We start from the raw sequence: 27,723 nt of genomic DNA on the forward strand, positions 1-27,723 counted from the left end.
AATAGGGTAGCAATCAGTGAGCTCAGCTGCGTTAGGCATTATGGGCAATGTAGTTTTGAATTTGAACTGCTGCGTTTGAAAACATGCTGGTTGAATCGATTGTCAGTTTATTTCAGTTATTGTTTGCGTACAATTTAGAACATTGTATGAGAATAAAAATTGAGTGGGAATAACATTTTGTCAACGACAATTGTCGTGATCGTAATTTTAAAAAATGTTGAGTTGGCACATAGCCAACTGTGTGTGTGTATTAACTGGACTACATTTCCATGATTCTGCATTACATATATATATTTTTTAATAATTATTCTTTTTAAAAAAATATATATATTGTTTGATTATTTTTTTAGGAAGAATAAAGCCTGTTGAGTAAAAAAAAGTGGGAGATATACGCATCTTTGATCTTCAAGTATCTCGAGGCCGGGCCGAGTGTCCTCTTTTTTGGAAATCAAAATATGGTCACTCTAGTCGAGCCAACCGGACACGGACGAACCCGTCGTCCGTGGACCCGTTCGTGGAGCTGATAGACCTCCGAGGTGAACTTTTCGAGCTTGGATTGGCGATGGGCGGGCGGAGAGGGATAGTGTTTTGGCTAACGTTAGCTAACGATGCTTTGAAGCTAGCCAGCTACATCAAGCTTCTGGTGGAATGTGGTCATCAGTCACGTTCTGTTGAATGTGAGATACAAAGTTGGTCACATTCGTGAATAATCAACTAGCGGAACTCAGACTTTTGAGAACTAGCAAAACTCAAACTTTGACAGTTTACTTCAGACAGCGGTGGTGATGATGAGACCGAACGTATTTGCAGAGGCGTAGCAAGGGTCCCCGGGGGCCCCAGGCAACAAGCGTGTCCAAGTAAGGGGGACAGTTGGACTTGGAGCAATAGCATAATTAATAAAAGTATAATATCTAGGGCTGTCAAACGATTAAAAGCTTTAATCGAGTTAATCACAGCTTAAAAATTAATTAATCGTAATTAATTGCAATTCAAACCATCTCTAAAATATGCCATATTTTTCTATAAATTATTGTAGGAATGGATAAACACAAGACAGATATATACATTCAACATATTGCACATAACTACTGTATTTGTTTATTATAACAATAAATCCATAAGATGGCATTAACATTATTAATATTCTTTCTGTGAAAGGTATCCACGGATAGAAAGACTTGTAGTTCTTAAAAGATAAATGTGAGTACAAGTTATAGTAATTTTATATTAAAACTAGGGCTGTCAAAATTATCGCGTTAACGGGCGGTAATTAGTTTTTTAAAAATCTTTTAAATTTTTTGACGCAATTAACGCACATGCCCCACTCAAACAGATTAAAATGACAGCAAAGTGCAATGTCCCCTTGTTACTTGTGTTTTTTGGAGTTTTGTCGCCCTCTGCTGGCGCTTGGGTGCGTCTAATTTTATGGGCTTCAGCACCCATGAGCATTGTATAATTATTGACATCAGCAATGGCGGGCTACTAGTTTATTTTTTGATGGAAAATTTTACAAATTTCATTAAAACAAAAATATTAAGAGGGGTTTTAATATAAAATTTCTATAACTTGTACTAACATTTATCTTTTAAGAACTACAAGTCTTTCTATCCATGGATCGCTTTAACAGAATGTTAATAATGTTAATGCCATCTTGTTGATATGTTATAATAAACAAATACAGTGCTTATGTACTGTATGTTGAATGTATATATCCATCTTGTGTCTTATCTTTCCATTCCAACAATAATTTACAGAAAAATATGGCATATTTTATAGATGGTTTAAATTGTGATTAATTACGATTAATTAATTTTTAAGCTGTAATGAACTCGATTAAAAATGTAATCGTTTGACAGCCCTAATTAAAACCCCTCTGTATGTTTTCCTTTTAATAAAATTTGTAAAAATTTCAATCAAAAAATAAACTAATAGCTCGCCATTGTGGAAGGTAGTGATTGAAATACACCACAAGGTGTTAAGGGCGAGTTTTAAATTAATTAGAGATCAAGCCAAGTTTTTCTCGTGCGTTTTTCCCCTCGACTGACGCCGTAGTTTCCGGGTTCATTGTACCTTACGTTCATTTGAGTGTTGACTTCACAATGTAAGAGACCTCTGATAGTTTGTATATTGTGACAAAATATTGCCATCTAGTGGGTTTGTTGATCTAAACAAAATGTTTGAATAGCGTTTGACCAAAGTCGGAGTATTATTTTGCATAGCTATTTTGATTGGGAATGCTAGTTCTCTTTGCATTAAGCGCTTTTCTTTTTGTAAACATTTTTTTTTGAGAGATAGGAATGTTATTTTTGTTATGCTTGATTAATCGATTACTTAATGAATCGATAGCTGCAGCCATAATTTGTGTTTAAGGTCAGTGGCACTGATGCTACTTTACTCACTAAAAGAGAAGAAAGTTCAAACATTGTTAATTAAAAATAAATAAACATAAAAAAGGAATGGACCAGAAATTCTTCCCTGAGGAACTCCAATAACAAGTGCATCTGACTGTTATTTGGGAAGAGATTTATAGTGTTCACTGTCATACACACTACCCTACCCACCCTACTTACTGGACAGGACAAGACGGTTTAATTATTAATATCTTCAAAATGACAAAAACAAAAAATAAGGAATGGACCTAAAACTCTTCCCTGAGGAACTCCACTTAAAAGCGCATCTGACTGACAGTTACTTGGGAAGAGTTTTATACTGTTCACATTGATACACCCCACCCTACATTATCTTACCTTACCCACCCTACTCAGTGGACAGGACAAGACATTTTAAACATGAATATTTTAACAATCACAACATCAACAAAAATAAAGAATGGACCTAAAACTCTTCCCTTAGGAACTCAAAAGTGCATTTGACTGACTGTTACGTGGAAAGTTTTACTGTGTCCCCAGTGATACACCCTACCCTACCCTACGCTACCCTAAAAATAAACACAAAAAAAAGGAATGAACCTGAAATTCTTCCCTGAGGAACTCCAATAACAACTGCATCTGACTTTTACTTGTGAAGTGATTTATAGTTTTCAGAGTCATACAAACTACCCTACTCGGTGGACAGGACAAGACGGTTTAAACATTAATATTTTCAAAATTACAAAAAACAAACAAACAAAAAAAAAGGACCTAAAACTCTTCCCAGAGGAACTCCACTCAAAAGTACATCTGACTGACAGTTACTTGGGAAGAGTTTATAGTGATACACCCTACCCTACCTTACCCACCCAATTCAGTGGGCAGGACGAGAAGTTTTAAACATGTTTCAAACATATTTTAAAAACTCACAACAACAAAAATATAAAATGGACCTAAAACTCTTCCCTGAGGAACTCAAAAGTGCATTTGACAGATTGTTACTTGGGAAGAGTTTTACTGTGTTGCCAGTGATACACCCTACCTTACCCTACCCTACATTTCACATGTGTTCTTCAATATGAAGCACTGCAAAAGTTTGTAAATAAATGGGAGTTAAAAAGCACCTGTTTAATTTACTCCAAATGTTAACATTGGTCTCATGTGTGACATAGGGGCAAAGTTTGTCGCAGTCAGTGACGTTTCCACAGGTAAATCTTCGGTTATCAGTGTCCACATGATGGCGCCACAAACACAGAAGTTGCACATCTTCACTTTGGACTGAGGTTTTAAGAACCGTCGTTTAAATGCGCATGTGCGTGTGGGTGAACCAAACCGTAGAAAAAGTTCTTCTTTTTGTCAAATATTTTGTAGAAATGGCCTTAATTACACTTAACCCATTACCTGCCACTGGCGGCAATAGACACCCAATCCATTTGACGGGGAAGGGATGCAGTCCATGAACATTCGTTCATTGAATGGATGTCTACAGCTGATATTCTAAAATCAATTCACTCTCCCACTTCAAATGGATTGGACGTCTACTAGTGATTAACCCAATTACCGTAATTTTCAGACTATAAGCCGCTACTTTTTCCCTTCATTTTAAATCCTGAGGCTTATAGCCCAGTGCGCCTTATTTGTTGATTTATTTGGGTTAATGGGTAACACTTTATTTGACTGCGGCGTCATAAGACTTTCATAATTGTGACATGAAACTATCATGATGGACATTCCTGAATGCTTATGACACATGTCATTAAGTGTCATCCAGCAAATTATGTCATTAACTCCATTTATGTCCAGCTTGGATCTTTTACATCCATTCAAAAGTGAGATAATTTGCCGGATGACACAAAATGACATCTGTCATAAGCATTCATTAATGCTTATGGCAGTGTCATGTCATAATTATGACAGTCTTATGACACCACTGTCAAATCAAGTGTTACCAAATACCATAAATAGCAATTAATGAAACAACTGGAACAGTAACTGAAGAACTAATTAGCACGGAAAATGAATTTTGATTGTTATTTACATCTCTAGCACTACAATGCATGCTAGGAGGCATGTTGGACAACAACAGTGTTGACAGCAGGTGGCAGCAGAGGTTGACCATCTCCACCAAGGGAGCAGTAATGGCCAAATGAAGCTTCTTGAAGAAAAATCGCATTTAATCACGAGTAGAATAAAATAAATAAATAAATACTACTAATAATAACAATAATTGAAATCAGCAATGGAGATAAAGCACAAGAGGAATATAAAGCAAATAGATTGAAATATACAGACAGTTACGGATATGCTGTTCTAAACAATAGTGTTTTTAGCCCTGAAAAGCAATGAAGCTTTGCACCAATTGGCCAAATTCAAAAAGCTTCATTTGGCCATCACTGCTCCCTTGAGGGAGATAGTCAAATTTTGCTGCCACTTGCTGTCAACACTGTTGTTTTCCAACATGCCTCCTAGCATTCATTGCAGCGCTACAGATATAAATGACAATCAAAATTCATGTTTTGTGATAATTATTTCTTCAGTTAGTGTTCCAGTTGTTTTATTAATTGCTCATTATGGTATTTGGTAACATCCATGGTTCATTTGGTTGGTTAATATCTTTTGTTGTAAATATCCCATAATACAGTGAGGACAGTTGTGGCTTATAGTCCAGTGTGGCTTATCAAAGAACAAATGTCGTTTTCATGTCAAATTTGGTGGGTGGCGACAGTCAGGTGTGCCTTATAGTGCGAAAATTCCAGTAAATTCACAACAGAAGAATCAAAATAGCCACATAATTGGACGTCTATCGCTGTCAATGGCAGCTAATGAGTTTACGAGAAAACATATAAGGCTACTTTTATAGTGCCTTACTATGTCATCTTTTATTTTACATCTCAACCTAAAAAATGAAAGGCTTCTCTCATAAATGGATTTTATGGGGGGGCCAGGGGCAGGCCCCCCCTGGCGTCCGAAAAGTGTAATTGACTTTCCTATATATATATAAAAATTGAAAAGCAATAAAACTGCAACAAAAATGAATGAAATTAACAAAAAAAAAATATTTTTATAATGGGTCAAAATTATTTTTCGAACATATAATTTAAATTTTTTTAAAAATATATATATTTTTTTGATTGAAGCAACTTTTTGGGGGGATTGAGTGATTTAGACACAAATGTCATAATCATAATATGGCCCAAACACAAAAAGGATTGCTTCAATCAAAGAAAACTTTTTCAATGAAATTAAGTGTTCAAATGCAAATTTTTCAATCTCAAATATTTTTTCGCATTCAAAAACTTTTTCTATGAATGAATTTTTTCTATTTTTTGACTGCAGTGATTTTCTTTTTTAAAATCTATATTTGTTTGAAGCAACTTATTTTTTCATTGAATAATATAGACACAAATGCCCTAGCCAAAATGTGGCCCAAAAACAAATCAACATTACTTCAATCAAAAAAGGTGCTAAAATTAAAAAAAAACTTGACTTCAATTGGAAAAAAAAAAAAAAAAAAGCTTTTTACACGCATTTTTGGGGGGCGAGTTTTTTGAGTTTCAAATTTATTTTTTCATTTAAACACTTTTTTTTGTTTGCTTAATTGAAGCAATTAAGACACAAAATCTACCTCCATATGGCTCCGCCCAGGGGAAACAATTTTTGACTGGGGTAACTACATTGGCACGACACCGGCGAAATCTTGGCGAAAAGTATTGCCTAAGCAGCCTGATTTAGAATTCCCCTCAAGAATGATGGGAAACAAAAAACGCTGATCGTCAACTTATTATTATAAATATTCTGAGAAGTTAATTTTATTGCTGACACTGTGTTTCGGGGTCATCAACATGTTGTGCCTCCCCTGCCCCAAAAGTCAAACTCCGCCTATGGCTCCTCTCTATTGTATAGTTTTATAACAACAACCACACACTCACACACAGTGGCGCCGCTTGCCATAATATCGTTAGATTGTTGTAGCATCAGTTATGCATTTCATCCCAACTGAATGCATTTATTTTGTATTGTTAAATGTAGGGCTGTCAAATGTATCACGTTAACGGGCGGTAATTAATTTTTTTTAATTAATCACGTGGAAATTTTTATTGCAATTAACGCATTCGTGATACGACTCATTCACGCATTGCCGCAAAAAGTCTACAATGGCGCCGTTTTACTTATATACAGAGATAAGAGGCAGAGTAGAGTAGAGTAGATACAAGCATTCATTGGGGCCGTGCTTTTAATTGGCAAAATCTTTGTCATCTCTCCCACAGCAACTATAAATATTGTGGGAAGCGATGTGGGGAAGAATGACAGGAGTTGATGTTTTTCTTAACACCCTGTAGTGTACCAAACGCAGAGAGGATATAGCATTTGCAGCCACCACACACAGTCATGGTTGCACCACTTCCCATCATGCATTTGGGCAGAATAGTTAAGTTGCTACAGTATAATTTACTGAAAGCTCAACAAATACACTAGATGACAATATTTAGTGACAATATACAAACTCGCATTTATCCTTTAAGAATTACAGGTCTTTCTATCCGTGGATCCCTTTCACAGAAAGAATGTTAATAAAGTTAATGCCATCTTGTGGAGTTATTGTTATAATCAGGGGTGCACATGAGTGGTCCGCATGCGCGCATGCGGACTGGACGTAGACAAACGCGCTGGCCCTCAACGGCTTCCATACGCTTTTGCATACCGATGGCTGACCACTGTATTTGCGGCGGACACGAGAAAATAACTTCTCAAAATGTCGAAGAGGCAGGCCACACTGAGTAATTACTTCCGTGTTCCCCCACCCCCGTCAAAAGACAGACGACAGAGACGTCACCGGAGCTACCGAAAAAAAGGACTTTTGCTGAAAAGTGGCTACAGGAGGTACCATGGCTAGAAGCAAATGATGCTCGCACGGAAATGTAGTACAAAATGTGCCGTGAGAATCCCAATGTCGCCGATAAGAGCAGCACATTTTTTGTAGGGTCAAAGAATTTCAGCCATCCAAACTTTGAAAAGCACAAAAAAAACAGCGCATGTGGCAATTAAGCAAACTATCGATGTCAAACAGGACCCCACTCGCCCTATGGACAAGTGGCGGAATAAAGGTAATGAACAGCGACATGCACTGACAAACGTGTTTTTGCTCACATTTTACAAAGCTAAACATGCACGTTCAATGAGGTCTTATGAGGAGACATCCCACTTTTAAAAAGGTTTGGAGTTAATGTGGGAGCCGCATAATGCCCTTTATTTTGAATTGGTGCTTTTTATTTCTTTACGTTTCACTTCAAAGTAATGGCAATTTTGTTGTGCCAGTTGGTGTTAATCAAGCATTAATTGTTACTATAATTAATTAAAGTTAATTGGCTCTAAGTAAAGCTTGTCATAAATTTATCGGATCAGGCAGGTCGGCTCTCAAGCTCAATGAGGACCAAGTCACATCTCCAGGTCCTCCTCTGAGAACCTGGGCAAAAAAATTATGTGCACCCCTGGTTATAATAAACAAATACAGTACTTATGTTCAGTATGTTGAATGTATATATCCGTCTTGTCTTATGTTTCCATTCCAACAATAATTTACAGAAAAATATGGTATATTTTAAAGATGGTTTGAATTGCGATTAATTATGAATAATTAATTTTTAAGCTGTGATTAACTTGATCAAAAATTTTAATCGTTTGACAGCCCTAGTTACAATGCCTTGCAAAAGTATTCGGCCCCCTTGAATGTTGCAACGTTTCACCACATTTCAGGCTTCAAACATAAAGATATGAAATTTAATTTTTTTTGTCAAGAATCAACAACAAGTGGGACACAATCGTGAAGTGGAACAACATTTATTGGATAATTTAAACTTTTTTAACAAATAAAAAACTGAAAAGTGGGGCGTGCAATATTATTCGGCCCCTTTACTTTCAGTGCAGCAAACTCACTCCAGAAGTTCAGTGAGGATCTCTGAATGATCCAATGTTGTCCTAAATGACCGATGATGATAAATAGAATCCACCTGTGTGTAATCAAGTCTCCGTATAAATGCACCTGCTCTGTGATAGTCTCAGGGTTCTGTTTAAAGTGCAGAGAGCATTATGAAAACCAAGGAACACACCAGGCAGGTCCGAGATGCTGTTGTGGAGAAGTTTAAAGCCGGATTTGGATAAAAAAAGATTTCCCAAGCTTTAAACATCTCAAGGAGCACTGTGCAAGCCATCATATTGAAATGGAGGGAGCATCAGACCACTGCAAATCTACCAAGACCCGGCCGTCCTTCCAAACTTTCTTCTCAAACAAGGAGAAAACTGATCAGAGATGCAGCCAAGAGGCCCATGATCACTCTGGATGAACTGCAGAGATCTACAGCTGAGGTGGGAGAGTCTGTCCATAGGACAACAATCAGTCGTACACTGCACAAATCTGGCCTTTATGGAAGAGTGGCAAGAAGAAAGCCATTTCTCAAAGATATCCATACAAAGTCTCATTTAAAGTTTGCCACAAGCCACCTGGAAGACACACCAAACATGTGGAAGAAGGTGCTCTGGTCAGATGAAACCAAAATTGAACTTTTTGGCCACAATGCAAAACGATATGTTTGGCGTAAAAGCAACACAGCTCATCACCCTGAACACACCATCCCCACTGTCAAACATGGTGGTGGCAGCATCATGGTTTGGGCCTGCTTTTCTTCAGCAGGGAGAGGGAAGATGGTTAAAATTGATGGGAAGATGGATGCAGCCAAATACAGGAACATTCTGGAAGAAAACTTGTTGGTATGTGCACAAGACCTGAGACTGGGACGGAGATTTATCTTCCAACAGGACAATGATCCAAAACATAAAGCCAAATCTACAATGGAATGGTTCAAAAATAAACGTATCCAGGTGTTAGAATGGCCAAGTCAAAGTCCAGACCTGAATCCAATCGAGAATCTGTGGAAAGAGCTGAAGACTGCTGTTCACAAACACTCTCCATCCAACCTCACTGAGCTCGAGCTGTTTAGCAAGGAAGAATGGGCAAGAATGTCAGTCTCTCGATGTGCAAAAGTGATAGAAACATACCCCAAGCGACTTGCAGCTGTAATTGGAGCAAAAGGTGGCGCGACAAAGTATTAACGCAAGGGGGCCGAATAATATTGCACGCCCCACTTTTCAGTTTTTTATTTGTTAAAAAAGTTTAAATTATCCAATAAATTTTGTTCCACTTCACGATTGCGTCCCACTTGTTGTTGATTCTTGACAAAAAATTAAAATTGTATATCTTTATGTTTGAAGCCTGAAATGTGGCGAAAGGTTGCAAGGTTCAAGGGGGCCGAATACTTTTGCAAGGCACTGTAAATGTACACCTTATGCCTAATATATACATAACACAATAAAACAGAATTGTTGTGGAACTCAAAATGTTGACTGGACAGCTATGGACTATGCACATTAAATCATTAGTAACATCAAATATTACACAATACACCAAAGTATATCAGTAGCTGTGTCCTTAGGTCTTTCTGATAGTTTTCCCCTGACCTTTTTACTGCAATAATATAATGAAAACCTGAAAGTATGGCTTTTAGTTTTGGCCACCCCAAGATTTTAAGTGGCCCCGTCTGGCCACCCCTATGAAAAATTTCTGGAGGCGCCACTGCTCACACACACACATACTAATGTAGGCAAATTTTGCTGAATCACTCTTGCCCATTCATCTCATTGCTCCAAAACGAATATTAACAACAAGCAACAAACCTGATGTGGCTGCTGCGTATATGCCTATCAGTATAGCAAATGAACGCACATACAGTTTGACTGCAGTGAAGCACCAATGAATCATCAGAAAGCACTCCAGCCACAACCTGCGTGGTCACCGAATGACGCCATCCCATCATACACCGAGCAGCAGCATGCCAACTTGTAACCATGACGACGACCCTGCCAACAGCTTGCCAGTGCTTTAAGATGGCCTGCCCGCTGGGGTCAATGGGTTTACATTGCAGAAGCTGCGCCATCTCTCTGCTTCAATGCGGGGAGGGGGCGTGGTGGTGGATGTGGGTGGGGGGGTTGTCTATGTAACCTTAAGCAAGGTGGGACAAGTCAACCAATCGGCCGCATTAATCCCGTTACTTTGGATCAAGCCTTGGACTACTGCCTCCTCTTATGTCAAGCCACATTTAACTTGATCCTGCCCTCGTTCTTGCACCGCACCGCAAAAAGTGCAGCAAAAAAATACATTTGGTGAAAACAGGACTGATGAAAACACAAAAAAAATCACATGCAACATGACAGAAAGCAGCAGAAAAATAACAACATCACGTACCTTTGCGGCGGATCTGACACTTGGCCGGAGAGTTGAGCGACTCGCGGGAGATGAGCGAGTGTGCGCGCGCGTGTGGAGACGGAGGAGGAGACTTGGCATATGCAGTGGCGGCGGTGCGGTGCGCGCCAGGATGCGGCAATGGCCGTCTGCAGACAGCCGTGCACACGCACGGTGCAGTGCGATGGGAGGGGGAGGCGGTGGAAGGGAGGGGGGGGGGTGCGAGCGCGTACGGTGCGACGCAACGTGTTGTGGGTTTTAGTGACGTCACACGCGGACAGCCACAATAAAGTCGGAATTTGATAGGTCGGTAGGAAGGAAGGTACTTTAGATAGGTAGATAAGTAGTAGGTAAGAAGGTATGGAGGCAGCAGTGTTATCAAACTTAATTTAAAAACATGATTAGTTACAGTTACAAATTAATTCTGCCAGAAAGTAATTGAGTAGTAACTCAGTTACTTCATTGTAAGAGTAATTTGTTACTCAGCAACTGTCGAAGTGCCCTTGGGCAAGGCACTGAAACCTAATCTGCCTGCAATGGGTTGGCACTAGGGTTGTTCCGATCATGTTTTTTTACTCCCGATCCGATCCCAATCGTTTTAGTTTGAGTATCTGCCGATCCCGATATTTCCCGATTCAATTGCTTTTTTTTTTTTGCTCCCGATTCAATTCCAATCATTCCCGATAATTTTTCCGGATCATATACATTTTGGCAATGCATTACGAAAAAATGAATAAAACTCGGATGAAGACATACATTCAACATACAGTACAAAAGTACTGTATTTGTTTATTATGACAATAAATCCTCAAGATGGCATTTACATTATTAACATTCTTTCCGTGAGAGGGATCCACGGATAGAAAGACTTGTAATTCTTAAAGGATAAATGTAACTTTGTATGTTGTGACTAAATATTGCCATCTAGTGTATTTGTTGAACTTTCAGTAAATGATACTGTAGCCATTTAACTGTTCTGCCCAAATGCATGATGGGAAGTGCAACCATGACTGTGCGTAGTGGCACCAATTGATATATCTTCTCTGCGTTGGGAAATAACATTGGATGTTAAGAAAAAGATCAACAACTACCTTTCTTCCCCACATTGCTTCCCACGATATTTCATATTGTTGAGAGAGGGATTTTAAGGCTTTAGCCAATTAAATAAAGGCTCCAAAGACTGCCAAAATTCACTCTACTCATTTTACGCTGCCTTTTAGCTCTATATATAGGTAAAACGCCGCCATTATAGATTGAACGCGACAACGCGTGAGTGGGTCCTGCAGCGCATGCATTAATTGCGTTAAATATTTTAACGTGATTAATTTGAAAAAAATTAATTACCGCTGTTAATGCGATAAATTTGACAGCCCTACTTTAAGCCAAAACTAAAGACATTTTAGGTTCAAATGTGTAAGACATTTTGTCTGTAACGTTAAATACAATTAGAAAACGATTTAATTAAAATATATAAAAATCTTTAAAAAAGGCATATCCGATATTTTTTTGCCGATTCCGATACTTTGAAAATGACGTGATCGGACCCGATCGATCGGGATCTTTAGTTGGCAGCGCCTTGCATGGCAGCAGCACCATTGGTGTGTAAATGTGTGCGTACACGGGTAAATGTGTGCTAATGTAAAGCGCTTTGGGCATGGTAACCATGTAGATAAATGCGCTATATACAGTGCCTTGCAAAAGTATTCGGCCCTCTTGAATCTTGCAACGTTTCGCCACTTTTCAGGCTTCAAACATAAAGATATGAAATTTAATTTTTTTGTCAAGAATCAACAACAAGTGGGACACAATCGTGAAGTGGAACAACATTTATTGGATAATTTAAACTTTTTTAACAAATAAAAAACTGAAAAGTGGGGCGTGCAAATTATTCGGCCCCTTTACTTTCAGTGCAGCAAACTCACTCCAGAAGTTCAGTGAGGATCTCTGAATGATCCAATGTTGTCCTAAATGACCGATGATGATAAATAGAATCCACCTGTGTGTAATCAAGTCTCCGTATAAATGCACCTGCTCTGTGATAGTCTCAGGGTTCTGTTTAAAGTGCAGAGAGCATTATGAAAACCAAGGAACACACCAGGCAGGTCCGAGATACTGTTGTGGAGTAGTTTAAAGCCGGATTTGGATACAAAAAGATTTCCCAAGCTTTAAACATCTCAAGGAGCACTGTGCAAGCCATCATATTGAAATGGAAGGAGCATCAGACCACTGCAAATCTACCAAGACCCGGCCGTCCTTCCAAACTTTCTTCTCAAACAAGGAGAAAACTGATCAGAGATGCAGCCAAGAGGCCCATGATCACTCTGGATTAACTGCAGAGATCTACAGCTGAGGTGGGAGAGTCTGTCCATAGGACAATAATCAGTCGTACACTGCACAAATCTGGCCTTTATGGAAGAGTGGCAAGAAGAAAGCCATTTCTTAAAGATATCCATAAAAAGTCTCGTTTAAAGTTTGCCACAAGCCACCTGGGAGACACACCAAACATGTGGAAGAAGGTGCTCTGGTCAGATGAAACCAAAATTGAACTTTTTGGCCACAATGCAAAACGATATGTTTGGCGTAAAAGCAACACAGCTCATCACCCTGAACACACCATCCCCACTGTCAAACATGGTGGTGGCAGCATCATGGTTTGGGCCTGCTTTTCTTCAGCAGGGACAGGGAAGATGGTTAAAATTGACGGGAAGATGGATGCAGCCAAATACAGGAACATTCTGGAAGAAAACCTGTTGGTATCTGCGCAAGACCTGAGACTGGGACGGAGATTCGTCTTCCAACAGGACAATGATCCAAAACATAAAGCCAAATCTACAATGGAATGGTTCAAAAATAAACGTATCCAGGTGTTAGAATGGCCAAGTCAAAGTCCAGACCTGAATCCAATCGAGAATCTGTGGAAAGAGCTGAAGACTGCTGTTCACAAACACTCTCCATCCAACCTCACTGAGCTCGAGCTGTTTTGCAAGGAAGAATGGGCAAGAATGTCAGTCTCTCGATGTGCAAAACTGATAGAAACATACCCCAAGCGACTTGCAGCTGTAATTGGGGCAAAAGGTGGCGCTACACAGTATTAACGCAAGGGAGCCGAATAATATTGCATGCCCCACTTTCAGTTTTTTGTTTGTTAAAAAAGTTTAAATTATCCAATACATTTTGTTCCACTTCACGATTGTGTCCCACTTGTTGTTGATTCTTGACAAAAAATTAAAATTTTATATCTTTATGTTTGAAGCCTGAAATGTGGCGAAAGGTTGCAAGGTTCAAGGGGGCCGAATACTTTTGCAAGGCACTGTAGGTAGGTAGAATATATCATTATAACCATACAGTGCAACAAACTATAAAAAATAAATAACAGATCAGTTGCTATTTATTTATAAATAATAAATAAATAAATAGTTTAAAAAATAAATAAAATAAAAACTGACGTAAAATATGATATGTTGTATGATAAAGAAATAAAGAGTAACTTTAGAAAGTGTAATTCAGTTTTACCTTCAGTTACACCAATATACCACAAGAAAGCGCAAAAGATGAGTAGATTGCTCCCATTTGGAAAAGCAAGTTTTATCCATATCTATAGAGAACAACTACCAATTGCACGTTAGTCGGGCTGCCTGTGATGATGTTTTGTTACTATTGACGGCCATAGACGTCAAATCAAATTGGGAGGAGCTGGCAGCAATAAAAGTGTGTACAAATATTAGCTTTCCTGATGATGGCAGTTCCAACACTCAGCATCAATATCAACACTCTGCATAATTGAAAGGTCATCTCAATAATACATGACGCAATGAGAACACCCCAAAGTTTACAGAACACATTGAAGGTAGATTAAAAACATTGCAGTTTCTTCCTGAGACTGTGATTCATTCACAATGCAACAAAATTCATCTCCTTGAACTTATTTGTGGAAAACTGTCGGCAAGATATTTTTGCCTTGTGGGCATGATGATTCCATAATTAAGCGAGAGGGAAATCTGTTTGCACAGCAGATGGTTAAAGACACTACAACACCCAAAATCCTCAGGCATGGCTATAAAAGACAACACATTGGCATAGAGTGGACAGTATGCTGTTGTCAATTCTTCGAACATGGATTAAAGGCAATGTAAAAAGTGCTAAGTTGCACCTTGCTAGTTATTAGCTCATCAATAAGGGATTGGTTTTAAACCCGCTACTTGTACTTTGTGAATTACGTTTGTGTCATTGCATGTTTCTTTCACCTTCAGTGGATATGAAAATAACTACCCAGTTCTAATTAGGAGCGTAACAATGAATTGCTCTGGGTCAATAAATTGATTGGGTAGGCAACGATTCAATCAAATTGATGGAAACGCAAAATATCGATCAAAACCGTCATTTTTTTTTTGTAATGCTGATTTGGTGAAAAGAATGGGTTTCACTCAAATTTCTTAAATGCCGTGATCAAAATAGATCAAAATGGTATGCTGTTTAGCGAAAAAGAACTGGTTTCATTCAAAATTATTAAATGTTTGAACTACAAAATTGTCACAGAATGTCAAAATTGCTTTTTTTTTTTTTTGTGCTGTATGAAAATCGATTGTTGTGGATATAATAATAGTGTTAAAACGATCGGAGGCTTTTGAATTGAATTGAACTGAATCACAGCAGATGTGGTGAAATACGCAAATAGAATTTTTTAACTCATTCATTGACGGCAATTTGAATTATGGACGCCATTTGAATTGACAGTTGACATTCTCAGTTCAGATGGATTGGACGCCTATCACAGTCAATGGCACTGAGACATGATCAGTGTTGTTAATAATGGCGTTTCTAACGGCGTTGTTGTTTTCAGTAGTGAACAATCTAATTAATTGCTTTTCCCATCTTTGGAATGCCGTTACCGTTACTGTGGATGTGAAAGGGCACGTTACTACAATTTGGTTGAATGAAGCACAAGTTGTCTGATTTTGTCAGTTTCCTGGGAGAGAGCCGACCGGGAGAAGGGAAGTGGGTGGTGACGCCGTAACAAACACGATGATGATTGGTTTGGTGGCTCAGAGCTTTAGCATAGCATTATATATATATGTAAATATATATGTACATATATATATTTTTTATTATTTTTTTTTTAAAATGACCAATAATAGTCATTTGCCCTAAACTTTTCTTGAGTGATGTATCCATGAACCTTGTGTGATGTTTTTTTTTTTTTTTTTTTTTTAATCAAAACAACTCGAGCAAAGATAGGAGAGGCAGGAGATTCAGAGCCTCACCTGTATATTGGAATGGAATGGAATTTTATTGTCATCATCATCGGTATCATTGACAATCATTGACAATTACAAAATGTGATATGATTTGCCCGAAGGAACCGAAGAAGAAGACAAAGGCGGACGGGATGAAGCATATGCTTATCAGTTTCCCGTCCCCCATACAACTAAAGACACACATTCAGGCATAGAACATACATTAAAACTGTACAATAACACAATCAACAATCTGAGTTTAGTAACTTAGCGTCCAGTCAAGCAGCTCAATTAATTTCAGGGCGTACAAGGTTATGGCTTAGTCATGTCCCTGACATTTTTGCATCTGTTTGCTGTGGAACATTTTGTTGTGGCTATGTGTGTGGCAAAAGTGATTATGTGTTATCACAGCAGGTGTGAGTAGCGGCAACAATTGGCGCACGCAAAGGTCACTGTAACAGTTTCATCAGACATGAATGTATAAAATCGAACAACATGCTGTACATATTTTATCCCAAGATTAATGTCCCCACAACGAAAACATACTTATTATTCGTTTTATACAGTATCTTTTCCATATACTAGACATTTGAATCAGGAGCTCGGTAGACACAGCAGATCATTATGTTTTTACAATTGGGGATTAGGAGCTCAATTGTAATACATTCCAGGAGATTGTCAATCATAATTGCAACACTCCCTCCCCCCTTAGATGCCCGATTCATTCGTGTCATGTTATGTCCGTGCAAATTAAGATAAGAGAGTGCTTCAGGAGCTCAGAGAGCATCTGTACGCGGTGAAGGCTGAGCAGCGAAAATGATATTGAAAAATATATGTACAGTTATGTGAAAAAAATAGGACACCCCATAAATATTCAGCTCTTTATCAAGAAATGTTCACATATCAATGTTTATTCTTGTTTTTCTTTATAGCTGGAAAAGAAAGTGATTTAATTGCAGGTAAACAACAAAAATTAACATTGTTTTACTCATTAAACCAAATATATCAACAAAAATGCATATTCTCACTGAGGAAAACACTGTACCACCTAATAGCTAGCGCTACCCCCTTTGGCTGAAATAACTTCAGTGAGACGCTTTTTGTAGCCATCTACCAGTCTTTGACATCGGTCTGAAGACATTTTGCCCCACTCCCTAACGCAGAATATTTTCAGCTGTGAGATAGATGTTTTAGGGATGCATGTGCAGCCCATCTCAAGTTACCCCACAGCATCTCAATGGGATTAAGATCACTACTTTGACCCGGCCATTCTAGGACTCTCCATTTCTTCCTTTTAGCCAGTCCTTGGTGGATTTACTGGTATGTTTTGAGTCATTGTCATGTTGCAGGGTCCATCTTCTCTTCAGCTTTAATTTTTTCACAGATGTTCCTCAAGAACCCTCTGATACACGATAGAATTCATGGCGGATTCTATGATGGTGAGCCGGCCAGGTCCTGCTGTAGCAAAGCATCCCCAAACCATGACACTTCCACCTCCATGCTTCACAGTTGGAATGAGGTTCTTTTCGTGGAATGTATTATTGGGTTTACACCAAACATGTCCTCTGTTCTGGTGTCCAAATAATTCAGTTTTAGATTCATTTGTTCAAAGATTATTCCAGAGGTCCTGGTCTTTGTCTACATTCACTCTGGCAAACTTCAGTCTGACCTTCATGTTCTTTTTGGAGAGCAAAGGTTTCCTCCTTGCACACCTCCAATGAAGGTTAAACTTGTGAAGTCTCTTTCTGATTGTAGAGGCATACACTTTCATATCAACAGTAGCAAGAGCCTGCTGTAGCACCCATGATGACATTTTAGGGTTTTTGGAGACTTCTTTTAGCATCTTGCAGTCTGCTCTCGGGGTAAACTTGCATGGACAGCCAGACTTGGGCAAGTTGGCAGTTGTTTTGAATGTCCTCCACTTGTAGACTATTTTGGGGACAATGGAATGGCTGATTTTATATTCTTTTGAGATCCCTTACCAGACTCATAAGCGTCTACAATCTTATTTCTGAAGGCCTCAGACAGCACCTTTGATCTCACCATGGTGTTTTCTCTCACTTCAACAGTCAGGGGCACACCAAACTAAATGTGAGGTTTAAATAAGGCAAGCCTCCTTCAAAACTCTGGGTAGTGATGTTCTAATCATGTGTCATGCCACGTCCTTTTTCTGTTTTATTTTGAAGGCTTCACCCTCTTCATAGTCACGTACTTGCCCTTCCTCTTGTCACCTAATCACCTATTGTTTCCACTTGTTCCCCATTACCTTGTGTGTATATAATGCCCGAGTTTCCCTTGTCTTGTGCAGAAGTGTCTTTCTTCCCAGGTCAGTCACATCAGCCTCTCGCCATAGTATCATAGTTATCCTGCATATTATCCTCCATTTGGAGCTCTTTGTGTTTGAACATTTTTGATCCTAGCCATCTTGACTTTTTCCTCCATTTGGAGCGTTTAGTGGTTTTGCCTTTCCTCCCATTTGGAGTGCCTTTTTGTGTGAACTTTTGATCGTAGTCATCCTTACTCATTCCTCCCTTGGAGCGCTTTTTGTTTGTACCTTTTCTCATCCCCGCATATCAGGGGAAGAACCTCTGTTTTCAAAATAAAGTTTTTGCTTGAACCTCCGCAGCTGAGTCTGCCTCGTCGTCTCGGCCTGACATCATGTGTACCTGATGTATGATTTTAGCCAAGTGGGATTGAATGTGAGGGTGTCCTAATTTATTCCTCAACAGAAATTGCATTTATTTAAAATGACATTTTACAAAGAAAGGTAAAAAATATATATTTTTTCAGTTTTAATTGTTTAGTTCCATCACTTGAATCTCTCGAGATTGTTAAAATTGATATTAAATATACATATGAGGAAATATGTTAGAAAACACACAGGTTTTCATAGGGTGACCTAATTTTTTCATTTTAGGGGTGTGATGATACACACAGGTCACGGTTCAGTACATACCTTGGTACGGGGGTTACGGTTCGGTGCGGGTTCAGTACAACAGGATAAATAAAAAGGCTATTTGTCTCACAGCATTTGAAAATTAAAGTTTGTATACCAGTACAGTCTTAAATAGTTGAAATTTTTTAAAAAAATGTAAAAAGTGTAACCTATTTTCTTAATTTTGACAGCCCTAATTTTTTTCATTATCGCGTTAACGGGCGATAATTAATTCTTTAAATTAATCACGTTAAAATATTTGACGCAATTAACGCACATGCCCCGCTCAAACAGATTAAAATGACAATACAGTGTAATGTCTGCTTGTTACTTGTTTTTGAGTGTTTGGCGCCCTCTGCTGGCGCTTGGGTCCAACTGATTTTATGGGTTAGTACCATGAGTGAGCATGGTGTAATTATTGACATCAACAATGGCGAGCTATTAGTTTTTGTTTTGTTTTTTTTGATTGAAAATGTTACAAATTTTAATAAAACGAAAACATTAAGAGGGGTTTTAATATAAAATGTCTATAACTTGTACTGACATTTATCTTTTAAGAACTACAAGTCTTTCACTCAATGGATCACTCGAGGAATGGACTTGGGCACCCCTGGTGTAGAACATGAAAAGTAACGTCTGTTACTTTGCTGAGTAATTAATTACTCTTACAATGAGGTAACTGACACCAACACCAAGAACTCAATTGTCGAATTAACAACGAAATGACAACGTGCCCGGTATGTTAACGTAACATAGCTATTAAGAGTTATTCGTATAACTATAGCATAAAACAAGTTTACCAAACCATCAGTGTCACTCCAAATCACTAAATTCAATGAAATCTTCATCCTCTGTGTCACTTTTACATTGAAACACAGGCCTGGAGCGCCCTCTTGCGGTTTAATTTTGAAAATAACGTTAAATGATACAATTATGTATTAATAATGTGTTAATAATTTTACATATAGGTCGCCCCGGAGCATAAGTCGAACCCCCAGCCAAACTATGAAAAAAAAAAAAAAATTGCCACTTATAGCCTGAAAAATATGATACACTTACGAATCATTATTTTCAGTGTACTAATACAAATATGACTTGAACTTGCCCAGCCTTGGCTTAAACTCTTAACCAGACTCACTGTTTCTGGCCACTTGAGTGTTTTACTGGAAAGCGCAAGACGAGGCAATGTCCACAGAGCTGGAAATAAAAGAAGTTGACTAAGCGTAAAAGGCAAGGCCGGCGGAATTGGAAATGGCAACTGCTGCGAAGGCATCCTACTAGCAGCCGACACGGCTCGTATGTATCTCGTGTGTGATGACAGCGTGTTGTGTGACAGGAAAGGAAACGCCAAAGAGCCACTGCGGTTCACTCACAAGGTCAAAAAAGGTCATACGGAAAGTGAATCTCTGGGAAACCTTGGCCAGATTGAATGCTGTAGTAAATCCCAGGGGAGTGATGAAACCTCCCTTCAGCTTTCTTTTCATATCAAACTCTCGCACGGCTTTTTGAATTTGCGACAAGGTGAAGCAAACAGACGGACCTGCTGTGTCACTCAGTGCTGGAGGTCACAACGGGAAATGTTACACAGCAAAACGGGAGTCTCCCTTTACTGCCTGATCAGCCGCATACGCGTATCATCATGACTTCAATGACAACGCCCTACCTACCATCATTATATATTAAAATAGAAGATGTAACAAAGTTACAAATATTAACAAATTTAGATGTCTGTTCTAAACATCTCCATTTTAATTGAGGCCAGTACTTTAGTACCTATATATGGAAATTAGGACTGTCAAACGATTAAAATTTTTAATGGAGTTAATCACAGCTTAAAAATTAATTAATCGTAATTAATCGCAATTCAAACCATCGATAAAATATGCCACATTTTTCTATAAATTATTGTTGGAATGGAAAGACAAAAGACGCATATATACCTTCAACATACAGTACATAAGTACTGTATTTGTTTATTATAACAATAAATCAACAAGATCGCATTAACATTATTAACATTCTGTTAAAGCGATCCATGGATAGAAAGACTTGTAGTTCTTAATAGATAAATGTTAGTACAAGTTACTGAAATTTTATATTAAAACCCCTCTTAATGTTTTCTTTTTAATAAATTTTTGTAAAATTTTCGATGAAAAAAAATAAACTAGTATATGTATGTATATATATATATATATATATATATATATATATATATATAATTTAAAGTTCTATTTTTGACTTTTTATGATAGATAAGTGCTAAAAAATTTTTTTTTAAGTTTTTGCTCACATCCCAGTGCCCCGTGTGCCCCAGTATTGTAGTAGGTCTAGTGACACCCCTTACACCCCAAACCTTATGTCATTTGAGTCAGACCTTCGATTCACTGCCACTGATGTTGATAGACATACAATCCATTTGAACTAGGAGGGCTGGCAGCGATCGAAAGATGACAACAGCGCAAACTTTATCCCAGTTTAATCGGCTTCTACAGTCCAACTGTATGAAAACGATTTAATCTCAAAGGTCAGAGGTAAAATCCCAAGGTTGGGAGGAATGCTGCTAAACCGGCATTAGGAAAACTAGAAATGTGACGTGAGGTAAGAGGCTAAAACAAGATTGTTCTGAATTTAGAGGTAAAAATACTCCTTTAAGCCCTAAAGTGGCGAAGTCTTTAAGACGTGGGAAGAAAAAGTATCAGAAAAGGAGAACGACCCGGAGGAAGCACATTTTCTTCTTTGTGTGCTGATAAGAAAAAATTAACAAGTTCCAGGAGACGTGCTGGAGCACAAAAGTGCTGCTTGCTCATTTTAAGACTTCTTAAACATGTAGTTTTCGGCAATACTTTATAACTTTAAAAGGCTAAACTTTTGGCTGGATTGACACGAGGTGAATTATAACACCTATCTCTGCATATTGAAATATTATGTCCTGTTGTGAACCTCCTCCTGGCTTGCTCGTTTTGCACAATTCTATTGCGCTGTTGTACAGTACTCAAATTCCCAGATTTTTTTCAACTCACATTTTATTGTTTTCACGTATTTCTTTTTTTTTTTAATTGTAATTTTATTACTTTATTTAAATTATTTTTTATCTTTATTCTCAAGGCTATTAGAGAGGCCTGTAATTGTCAACATGGGTAAACCTCAACCATGACAGACAGAATGTGGGGGAAAAAAAAAACAGAAAATCACATTGTTTTATTTTTAAAGAATTTATTTGCAAATCATGGTGGAAAATAAGTATTTGGTCAATACCAAAAGTTCATCTCAATACTTTGTTATGTACCCTTTGTTGGCAATAACGGAGGCCAAACGTTTTCTGTAGCTCTTCTCAAGCTTTTCACACACTGTTGCTGGTATTTTGGCCCATTCCTCCATGCAGATCTCCTCTAGAGCAGTGATGTTTTGGGGCTATCGTTGGGCAACACAGACTTTCAACTCCCTCCTCAGGCCGTGGCGTCAAAATGATAACAAGAACGGGGAGAAAAAAATCCCAGAATCACACGGGGGGACCTAGTGAATGACCTACAGAGAGCTGGGACCACAGTAACAAAGGCTACTATCAGTAACGCAATGCACCGCCAGGGACTCAAATCCTGCACTGCCAGACGTGTCCCCCTGCTGAAGAAAGTACACGTCCAGGCCCGTCTGTGGTTCGCTAGAGAGCATTTGGATGATCCAGAAGAGGACTGGGAGAATGTGTTATGGTCAGATGAAACCAAAATAGAACTTTTTGGTAGAAACACAAGTTCTTGTGTTTGGAGGAAAAAGAATACTGAGTTGCACCATACCCACTGTGAAGCATGGGGGTGGAAAAATCATGCTTTGGGGATGTTTTTCTGCAAAGGGACCAGGACGACTGATCTGTGTAAAGGAAAGAATGAATGGGGCCATGTATTGAGAGATTTTGATTAAAAATCTCCTTCTGTCAGCAAGGGCATTGAAGATGAGACGTGGCTGGGTCTTTCAGCATGACAATGATCCCAAACACACAGCCAGGGCAACAAAGGAGTGACTTCGTTAGAAGCATTTCAAGGTCCTGGAGTGGCCTAGCCAGTCTCCAGGTCTCAACCCCATAGAAAATATGCGGTGGGAGTTGAAAGTCCGTGTTGCCCAATGACAGCCCAAAACATCACTGCCCTAGAGGAGATCTGCATGGAGGAATGGGCCAAAATACCAGCAACAGTGTGTGAAAAGCTTGTGAAGAGTTACAGAAAACGTTTGGCCTCCGTTATTGCCAACAAAGGGTACACAACAAAGTATTGAGATGAACTTTTGGTATTGACTAAATACTTATTTTCCACCATGATTTGCAAATAAATTCTTTAAAAATCAAACAATGTGATTTGAGTTTTTTTTTTCCCATATTCTGTCTCTCATGGATGAGGTTTACCCATGTTGACAATTACAGGCCTCTCTAATATTTTCAAGTGGGAGAACTTGCACAATTAGTGGTTGACTAAATACTTACCTGCATTTGCCCCACTGTAGGTAAAGGTATTAAAATTCAATGTTTTCATGGAAACGATAAACAAATACTAATTAAATAATTTTGATATAATTATGAAACCTTCTCTTTGATTGAAAATACTGTAAATACTTTTGAATATGGCAATAAATGATGAATGATTGTTATATTGCACAACACTTGAGCAGGATAAATGTCATCGATTGCTCATCATAACATAAATAATAAATGCACGGAAGAAAAAAAGCGCACACAACCTGCAGATTTACCTAATTATGGATTTTCTTTTAATATATTTGAATTTTTTGTTAATCCCTGTTATCGAAGATTTTTAACAGAAACATCAAGTAGCCCCACGCAAATAAAATCCATACTGAATTAGTTCACGATTCATGTTTATTGACTCAATTTGTAATTTAGATGCATTGATCATTCAGAAAAGTTTCGTTAACTGAAGGTCATCCCTTGTGAAGTTGAAAGTGTTTGAGAGTGAAGATGAGGGAGCTACTTCAATCAATGACGCCTTTGAACGAGTTGAAAGCAAACTAATGAACCCCCCTCATTCTCCTCCGAACACCCCCGTAAGCCACTATGGCGGCCGAATGCAGACTTTCCCACCCTTCAAATGTTTGTGCACTGCGATCCTGTTTTTTTTCCTCGTCTATTTTTGAACTCCTTCCCACTTTGAAGTACGACTGATCAGATGGTCTGCGTGCAAGTTGGTAATCAATACAGGCCGAATCCATCCTTGTTCCCGACTCAGCATTTGAAGCAAAGGTGTCTCTTCTCAAATGGACAGGTGTGTTAGTGCTGTACAGTGTCACGACATAGTCAACTTCACACCTCTCTATTCCGTGTCAGCAGGATGATTAAAATGCTTACTCCCGCACTAAAGGACAGTTTTCTACTTTTGGACTGAGCCAAATCATGAGCTGTCTGAACTCTGAATAGTTAGAGTGAGAGAAAGAAATTAAGAATGCTTATCACTCGTGATGGGGGAAAATATTATGTGATGCCTTAACATTAGCACATCATGCCTTTGTGATGTATGATTGCTTCAGTGACATAGATTGTAACAACTTCTATTGTTTTTTACCTTGAGTTTCATAGTTAGGAGGGAATCTCACGAGATAACTTGTTTTGCACCATAGTACGGGCTTGAGTCCCATAGTTAGGAGCAGGGGTGAACTTTGTTGCCGGAACTCCCCGATGTGAAGGTCGCCACGGAGCCAGAAATTGGAATATATATGGAATATATTTTGAAGAGGGCACATTGATTTTTCTCAATCATAAGGAAATTAGTAAGTAGCCTAACATAAATGAACAAATATAAGTCCAAAGTGCACATTGACAGCTAAGATGTTCTGAACCTCCCCATCAGAGCAAATAAAACTAAATATGATAAATAAGCCTCCTCAAGTCTTTCCTTGCTTTTAAAGATTTGATCCATTTTATGTTGCATTGCCCTTTTTTTGTCGCGTCAATTCAACAACCTTTTTTTTTTTTTTTTTTTTTTTTTGCGGTTCCGGAAAACATGCACATTTCAACCAATCAGAGCGAACTATCTCTGCTGATTACATGTCAGTATGTCAGCCAATTGAACGGATAAATGAGTCCAGGCGTTTTGCTTTGCTGCGTGTATTCACACATTGACGTGACTCATCATCGTCAGACTCCAATAACTGCAGCAGCTGGGGAAACCTCCATGCCATCCGTGGAATAAAATAATAAATATTGGTGGAAACGGATTACACTACACAAGCACTTTATTGTGCTTGCTGTTAACACTTGTGTATGTAAATCTGATGTTGGTAGATTGTTTTCTTCTTGGAGATGAAATGCATGTGTGGCAGCTCAGCATTTTCATAATTTTTTTTTACGTAACGTTTTGACAGTTATCGTCATATTTTTGGAATCAAAGCACCGTGTACCGGTACAGCATTTCGGCCCTGAATCTTATACCGGAACTGCGTTCCTGCCCTGAAACTTATACCGGAACTGCGTTCCTGACCGTTCTGGCCCACTTTCACCCCTGGTTAGGAGGGAATCTCACGAGATAACTTGTTTTGCACCATAGCATTGCTTCTTACACGCCTGGGTTCCATAGTTAGGAGGGAATCTCACGAGATAACTTGTTTTGCACTCATAATATTTACCGTGGGAACACAACATCTGCTACCGGACAGCACAACCTGGGAACCACGCAAAGAAAAGTGCCTTTTTCGAGGGGCTGAACCAAAAGTAGCTTTGATGTTTGTCATTGGATGGGGCTGCGCCGCCTGGGAGCCCCCGTGTGGCGCGTTCCTACAAAAACCGGGCATTTCCGGGCTACCAGTGAAGTCCGCCAGCGGGTCACGTACGGATCGCCTGGCTTTGTTCCTTCGCCGCCTTACCGGAGCGTTGGCTCCCGCTCATTTGTCACGGTAAGCGATTTTCATTGCTAAGGAACACCTGGTTGTGCTGTAACGGTAGCGCGGGGATTCTGGGATAGACAAACTCAAATCTAGCATCATCGTTGCCATTTGTTATGCTTGTTTTTTGTACTTGTTTGCTTGCTCTTGTGGGATTATAATCAATAAATCTAATTCATTCTGCATTTTCTAATCAATAAACATCGTCTATTGAGCAAAAGTGTGCTTGTTACTGACTCAACGCGAACCCAGAAATTTCGGAAAACAACTCGTCAAACTTACTTTACTTTATTAATATGACGTGTTATGCCCTCACTAAACATGAAGTTTTTCAGCTTTACAGACATAAAACAAGGCAATTGTGCTTTTGCAAGCTTCTACTTCACTTTTGACAATTTGTAAAGCATAACACACATATGTACACTTATGTTTAAAACGACACGCATTTTAACAATAAAACACTTTACACAAAAAAATTGGTGTTCAAATATACATCTGGTCTGATCAATAGTAGATTAAAATAGCCAAATTTGCCTAACAAAAATCCGCTTAAATGCTACGAATGCTCACGTATTTACAATTTTCATAGCAAATCGCTCACACGTAACTCTACAAACTGTAGCTGTAAACTTAATTACAAATGCATACACAAAGATAGATTAGCTGAAACAACTTAAAGCCTTTTGTGGGCCAAACCAAAGTGCAGCTGTCCTTTAATTATGTCAGACAAGAGTCTGCTCCTCAGTCATAAGGCGACAGTCCAGCCAGACCCAACGCTGCCATCAGAGGGCAGTGTATCCTTCATCGTTAAACAAAATACATTACTTTTGGACTTTTTGGATAGTTATTTTGGGGTACTTAAAGGGAACTCATTCGTAACCTGGGGACTACCTGTATATAAATTTAAAATAAAGACCTACTCGGTAAAATGTTGTCTATAAAAGCTGTAAAGCTATAAAGCAAGCAACAAAAATAAATGAAATGAACAAGAATCCAACAAATTATTTAATAACAGGTCAAAATTATTTTTCAACCAGATCATGTGACTAGCACCTTAGAGGCCCTAACCCTACTAACCGAGCATATATCTTATATATATATCCTAATTTTATTGCTGACCCTGCATTACGGGGTCATCGACATATTTGCCACCCTTCCCACGAAAGTTAAACTCCGCCTATGCATATAAACCACATAAACAAAAGCAAAAGTACAATAAGCCTAATATAAACCACAGGTTAAAGTGTACACAGATTGGGAATTAAGTGAATAAATGACTAACAGCAAGTATTGATGTCGTGGTAATATAACGGACCGCAGCAGTGCGTATATGGCCATTTACAGTACTCACATAAAGAGGCAGATGACAGTCCTGATATGATGACAGTTTGTGCATAAATATTGATGTAAGAGTGCAAAAATGCTTTAATATAACTGTGCAAGTATTGCATATACAGTGCACAGATTATGCAGTACCCAGAGTGAATCAGATGTCTGAGAACATAGTACTTAGTGAGATGCGTGTGACAATGTTCTGGCATTAGCAGTGGAATGAAAGGGACATTTAAGTGCGAACTTGAGTATTGCAACAGCTCTTGAAAGAAACTGTCTCTCGGTCTGTTTGTTTCGGCTGGTATGGCCCTTTCGCGTCTACCAGAGGGCAACAGTTCGAAGAGGTGCAAACTGGGGAGTTATAGTCTTTGATCGTTGATTAATCATTTAGAGACATTGTTGATCTAAAAATAGTCTAAATCCTCTTTTTTTTTTAACCTTTTATTGGTAATATTTTTCTTATCATTTTTTTTATTTAAAAAAAAAAAAACAGACGAAAAAAAACGGAGTCTGTGTTTACTATCTAAAACGATTTACATTATTTCAACAAATTTAAAAAAAAAAAAAAATTCTGTTCCGCATATTCTGAATGTAGTTTTTAAACAAATAAATAACAAAAAATATTGTAATTACATAAGGATTTAATGATAAAAACATGAAAACAATAACAGTAAATATTTTA

At 38.4% G+C, this 27,723-nt stretch overlaps 1 protein-coding gene across 3 annotated transcripts in view; it reads right to left on the reverse strand.

Annotated features, from left to right (window-relative positions):
- Positions 1-27,723, reverse strand: part of map1ab (microtubule-associated protein 1Ab) — a 93,009-nt gene that overhangs the window by 59,540 nt on the left and 5,746 nt on the right. The window contains exon 1 of one of the 3 annotated variants that reach the window (XM_057835773.1): positions 10,666-10,819. The exons of the other annotated variants lie outside the window; for them this stretch is intronic. The gene's annotated coding sequence lies outside the window, so the exon portion shown is untranslated. Of the gene's footprint in view, positions 1-10,665; positions 10,820-27,723 lie in introns of those variants that run through there. 3 annotated transcript variants of the gene reach the window in all.

The sequence above is a fragment of the Corythoichthys intestinalis genome, chromosome 5, assembly GCF_030265065.1.
Source record: "Corythoichthys intestinalis isolate RoL2023-P3 chromosome 5, ASM3026506v1, whole genome shotgun sequence".
NCBI classification, from domain to species: Eukaryota; Metazoa; Chordata; class Actinopteri; order Syngnathiformes; family Syngnathidae; genus Corythoichthys; species Corythoichthys intestinalis.